The sequence below is a fragment of the Corvus brachyrhynchos genome, unplaced genomic scaffold, assembly GCF_000691975.1.
Source record: "Corvus brachyrhynchos isolate BGI_N302 unplaced genomic scaffold, ASM69197v1 scaffold80, whole genome shotgun sequence".
NCBI classification, from domain to species: domain Eukaryota; kingdom Metazoa; phylum Chordata; class Aves; order Passeriformes; family Corvidae; genus Corvus; species Corvus brachyrhynchos.
Window position 1 is genome coordinate 14,456,624 of NW_008236769.1, and position 6,000 is coordinate 14,462,623.

A 6,000-nucleotide genomic window follows, 5' to 3' on the forward strand; every position below is an offset into this window, starting at 1 on the left:
ATATCCTCCAAGCAATGTCCTTATTTATGGCCAGGGCCTGCGTGCCATGCCTAGTCTGGAAGAGCTACCTGTTTGGAAATGTCAGACAGTAAAAAGACTCAAAGGGAAACCAGCTGACGTTAATATTGATGGTGGAAACGTAATTTCATCCACCCTTTTTGTTTGTGCAGTTCATTTCCTCTCCAGGGAACTCTTTGTTATTTTTTCTCCTGCACTAGTCTCTCTGTACAAATTTATTTTTTGGTTCTGCTGCCCTGTGCATTCAGTGACCCTTGTTTTCTTGTTGGAGACACCAACCAAACAGCCAACATGAAAGAGAAACTGGAAAGAGTTACGTGGATTGTAACTCAAACAGCATTGGGATTCTATAGATTTGTGAAAAACAAATTTTAAAGACTTCTGAATAAAAGATGCATCACACATGAAAAGAATACTTCACAAAATACTGTAATCAGTGGCATGCTACCATATGTTTTAAGAAAACCATTTGTTGTTCCTCTTTACTGGTGTAACATGGCTCCAAGATCTTTGATTTTGGATCCCAAATGGAGATCCTTTAAAAGAAGCTACTTTCAAAAGCAACAAGCTCAGCCCCTCTGAGATAACAGTAATGTGTCCCCAAAGGCTTCTCAGACAGTGAACTCTAAATAACTCCTGACCTCTGCAGCTCTAGGCCACGTTACTGATCAGGGCACATGATGTGGCCATCACAGATACGGTGCTAAGCAGATTGGCCAGAACTGTGCTTCCATATGTTTGCTCAGCAAAGGAGCACTCTCCCTCTGAGCAGGGGGATCTAATCATTACAAAGAGGCTTTATCAAGCATCTTAAGGGAAAGGATGGTCCCCACCCCCTGTCTTCCTCTTTCCCAATTCAAGTAAAGTCCAGTTCTCCACTGTTATGCCACAAAAGGCAGCGTGTCTCTCCCACACAAGTATTTTTCTCCTAGTTCCCACAGTAAAAAGATCTAAAATCGCATGGTAAATTAGGGATATAAATATTGATTTTCAGGCAATTGCACTGGCTACACCAGCCAGATACTAGAAATTAATTAGAAGATGCTGCTTGTCTAAAGAGGATAAAACCTAAATCATCACCAGCACTTCCCTCCCAGTGTCCTGGTTTAAAAAGCAGCAAATGTACTGAAAAACTTCCTGATAAATTCCCTGGGCTAAGGGGCTCTAAGGTAATGAAGCTATAACCCTTCAGGGGAAGGTGAGTCCAAAGGTGGAAATAGGAATGAATAGAATAGAAATGCCAGCCCAGACAGGTGGTCTGGGAACTGCTGAGGCTGCACTCCTGAGCATTAGTTAAGGAGGTGGCTGCACACCCTGAAACGCTCCTGCTTGTCTGCGTGCCTGCTCCTTTTAGCGCTACGTGGCACAACTGCTGGCTCTGACAGCACCATGAACCACATTTCCCCACGCATGAAAGGCTCCCGGACTGTTTCTCAGACTTATTAGGCACAAATGGGCTTTTCACTGACACCAGTCATGCATGCCTGCTCCCTCCACCTCATTTATCTTCTCCTGCCAAGGCTCTGTGCCCACTGCCAGCACCACGCTGTGCCCCGCTCCCCTGCGTAAAAGCGGGCACGCAATGGGCCACAGCATCAGGTGCTCTGCCACCTTACCCACAGCAGGACAGGAAAAAGGCAGGGGAAAGTACATTATCAGAAACTTCTGGAGTACACTGATCTGTTGGCAGTGGGATGTTTTCTCCAGATCTCCTTTGAAAAGCAGAGTTGAGGCTGCAACTTAGGGATGGTTAAGTGGTTGGGAGCAGGATTTGTCTTCAGGTGGGGAAAGATGTTGGACTGTTTGGCAGAATTGGTTTGTAAAGGGTGGGGAATAATAATCCAAACAGGATCTGGGATACCCAGGAGCTTGAAAGAGAGAATGCGAGAGCTGGGAAGAGTATAAAACTGGTGAAGTGTGGGCTGTAGAAAAAAAGGAGGCAATGGCAGAGCTGGGCAGCCTCTGGGAAGGCCAGCAGGGATAGAAGAGTTGGGGACTGGGGACATGGCAAAGGGGTAGGAGGCTCAAGGTGACAGGTGAGGATAAGTGCTGGGAGTGTGGTGACAGCAAGGGAGTACATACAGGTGCACTGGAGAAGGCTGGTGCTGCCTCCAAGCCTTTGGTGCCTCTCCTTGCGGCAGCCATGTGTGTCCCAGCTGCTTACACTGAAACCTGACTGATGGCAATGAAAAGCCCACTTATGCCCAGGATCCATCTGATGGATGCACTGCCTGGCCAAGGCTTTGCAGCTGCCCCACAACTGGGGCTGTAAAAACTCTGCTGCTACTGTTCCACTTCTGCTGTGACCCAAAAGCAAGCTCCTTTCTTGCACCTCTTCTCCCCACCAAGGTGAGCTGGAAAACAGTGGTTGTCAGTGCCCAGGGCTTCTTCAGGAATGGAAATGGCTGAATTAGCTGAAACTAATTGAAAACACACAAAGAGCAGCAGGATTTACTGCCTGGTCATTTAATCCTACCACTTAGGACTGACCCACTTGAAGCCACTACATGTGACAGAATCATCAAGTGATGAGGACAGGATTAGAGCTCCAAATGAGATTGTGCTCCTTGGTGGGGATGTGAGCTGCTGGGGGCAGGGAAAAGATCTGTGTTGAGTACCTAGCAGGGGTAATAAGACCAGATATCCAACGTTCTGTTTGCCTATCAAAAATAGACTCTCCAGAGAGAGAGAAAACACCCAAGTGAGCCAGCTGGGCAGACTCGGGGTGCTTGGGACACTGACAGCTCCTTAGCCTGTAAAATGAACTGGCATAGGTTTGTGCCAGCGTTAGCACTACTGTGGCTTCAAAACAAAACAGAGCAGGGGAAGGGAGCAGGAGGAGGGGAAAGGACAAGCCTGCAGCTGGCTAACTGAAACCATAGGATATTTAAGATAAAAAAAGGAAAGGGCCAGGGAATCAGAGATAAGGAAGTTGTGGCTGTGCACAGCTTGCAGCATCTTAGCCTGCAGTAAATATGTAAGCAGCAGCCTGTCACACACAAATGGTAATCAGAGAGCCAGACACATTGTGCTGCACGAATAAAAAGATGATGGATAAACAGAATGGATAAAAAAATATGATGGACAAAAAGAATGGATAAAAACAATATGATGGATAAAAAGAATTAAGAGATGGGCCTTGCCCAAAGATCTTATCATGAAAGACAAAAGACCATAATGGATCACTGCTCAGACAGAAAGGAGAGGACAGGGCTATGCACAGTGTGAGTCATGTTCTCCAGGTAGAGGAGCCTTTAGATTTCAGCTCATTTACTGAAAACAGATCTGTACAGAGTCCCTTTTCAGCCCAGCAGCTCACTGTGTATTGCCACTGCATGACGTTGATTTGCAAAGTCTGAGGGTCTATTTCTGCACACAAAAGCATCTTTTCCTCCCCCAGTAATCCAAGTGAAGCAGTAAATAATCCTCACATTCACTCGCTGGTAAAAGCCATGTTTTCCGTGGAAGCTGCAGAAGCTCAGAGCTTCTGAATAAATCATCATCTCTGTAGGTTCCAAATTTAACACAATCCTTTAAAGGCTGAAACCGAATGAACAGGCTCCCTTTCCCATCTACACTCAACAGTTATCACAGACTGGCTGGATACCCTTAAACCTTGGTGCTGGGAAAGCCACGGTAAGCCTTAGAAATAGTATTCTCTTTCCTCCCTCCCTGGAAACTTCCCCCTACGGACAGCACCGCAGTCTGGTCTGGCATCTGTCTGCTCAAAGTGTTTTCCAGATAATTAGTCATTTAAACTTCTCTCACACAGGATAATCTGGCTCAGTTATACCTTCTCAAGTGAGCGAGTAAGGGCGCTGACATGTAGTTGACAGCAGCTGAAAACCAGGGCAACAGAAACTGTTCCCACCCCTGCCTGCTGTATCGCTCCTCTCTGGGAAAACTCCCTCCACAGCAGCAGGGCCAGCTACACGGAGACACATCCACACCCACCCAATCACATCCTGAACACCTGAGGAACCCCAGCTCAGCAGTTCTGCACTGCAGCACACCAGGCTGTAACTCACACCAGGCAGCTCTCCCTGCCAGAACAGCGGCACATTCCGTCTCAGAAGGGCAAGGGACACAAGCTGCTTTAACCATTCCTGGATATTACACTGGGAATGGATTGGGGTGTAGTTCCATGACCAGCACAGCTAATCCATCTGCTTCCCAAGACCAGGAAGGGATGATCTTGCTTTCCTTTCCTCTGGCCATGCTCCTCACCATGCAGCTCAATCCTTTTCCTTATGCTGGCTCGGGCACTTGAGATACATTTGTGGGCTCAAAACAACATATCCTTTTCTTTTTCTCTCAGGATTAACTTTCTGATAGATTAGAGATAACCTGAGGAGGTCCAGAGTGCTGGTGCACACTGGGAGCTGGAGCATTACCCCATTTTGGAGGAGGAGAGCTGTCAGATTGGCTCATACTCTGTTGGATCTGCACCCTGAGGCACACAGAAACAAACAACTTGCTGGAGGCCACTAGCCAAAGTAGTGAAGGAAGCCAGGGGTCCTATTTTTCCTCACATATCCAGAGTAATTTAAATGTCAAGGCTGAAGGAAATACTTGAACAGTCCTTGCTTTGTTGTAAAAATCAATCTATTCAATAACAACTTCTCAATCTTATTAACAAATCATTTTCCCCTCCCCAAAGTAGTGTGCAGGACAGACTCTTCTGGCCTATTTACAGGTTGCAGTATCTTAACAGTTTTCTCTCAAGTTGTGTTGGCAGATGTGCAACACAACAATACCACGAGTCACTGAGTTGTCTTCTTCCACCACTGAATGGGGAGTTTCATCAACTATGAAAAACAACAGCTTCCTTGTACCATGGAGACTCTTCCCTCTTTCCCCCATTGCCACTGGAGCCACATTTGAAGGCAGAGAGATTATTAAGAAAAACACCAGAAAACTGGAAGAGTGGGAAGGAAAACTGCTGCTGACTGTTCACTCCAGTTGAACAGCTGATGCAGACACTGTTGCAGTCCTGATGGAGGAACAGGTTGGCACTGTGGGTTTGGGTTACTGTTGAGCTTCTCATATTCAGGAGCTACCTAGACAGGAGCCAGAATTCCTCTGGGATTCACACATAGTTTCTCACTGTGTCCTAAAAACAGCTCTAGCACAGACAGTCTGCAGCACCTTGTAGGAAGGGGCTCAGAGCAAAGGCAGTGCTGCAAAACTGGCATTCCTAGAGCCTATTTATGTCCCCAGTGTGACTTCTTCAGGCTTACATGGCAGCAGCAAAAGTGTTAAGTGTCCTGAAGGCATCACACAAGTGTTATTTCATTGGGCATATGAAATATGCACTTCCCTAGCTCCATGTTTATCCCAGGTTTCAGTCCAGATTTGGATTATCTCACAGTCCCTGGGTTAGAAGAGCCTCTCTACTGAAGAACAACAGTTCAGGAGAAGACAGGCCTGACAACATAGTCTGTACAATGCTAGGCAGGGAAAAGGGAGGCAATTTTTGGGTTTTGCATATCCTTGTGATCCCATGAGCATGGCACACCCCTTGGACTCCCCAGTTCTGTAGCACCTTGCACTCAACAGGCTTTATAGATTTTATGGTATTTGGCCTCCCAAGGATGCATTGTGCATTTTTACAAAAAGTAAGGCCAAGACATACTAAAGTGATGTGCCTGAGGTCATAGGAAAAGCATTTGGCAGAGGAAAATATCTTCCTTCAACTCCCATTCTCATGTTTTTCCTACTACCAGTACCCTCCTTGTCCATATGTTTCTAACTGTCCTTTTGCAACACGTGTTGTAGCCAAGCCTCACCCCCAAAACACACTGTGCACATCGACTCTAAGCCATGATAGCCCATGGCCAGAGGGCAGGACCACAAAATGCAGTTATCAAGTCCTTGCAGCTTTTATGCAAGAAAAGGAACAACAGATAACAGCTATTTTCTGGTTTTGACTCTAAGCCAGGAAGAGAGTACAGGATACACCCCTTCAGATGAAACCCCCCC

General features: G+C 46.5%; 1 protein-coding gene across 4 annotated transcripts in view; it reads right to left on the bottom strand.

Moving 5' to 3' along the window:
- REEP1 (receptor accessory protein 1) overlaps positions 1–6,000 on the bottom strand; it is a 40,607-nt gene that overhangs the window by 26,240 nt on the left and 8,367 nt on the right. The window lies entirely within an intron of this gene.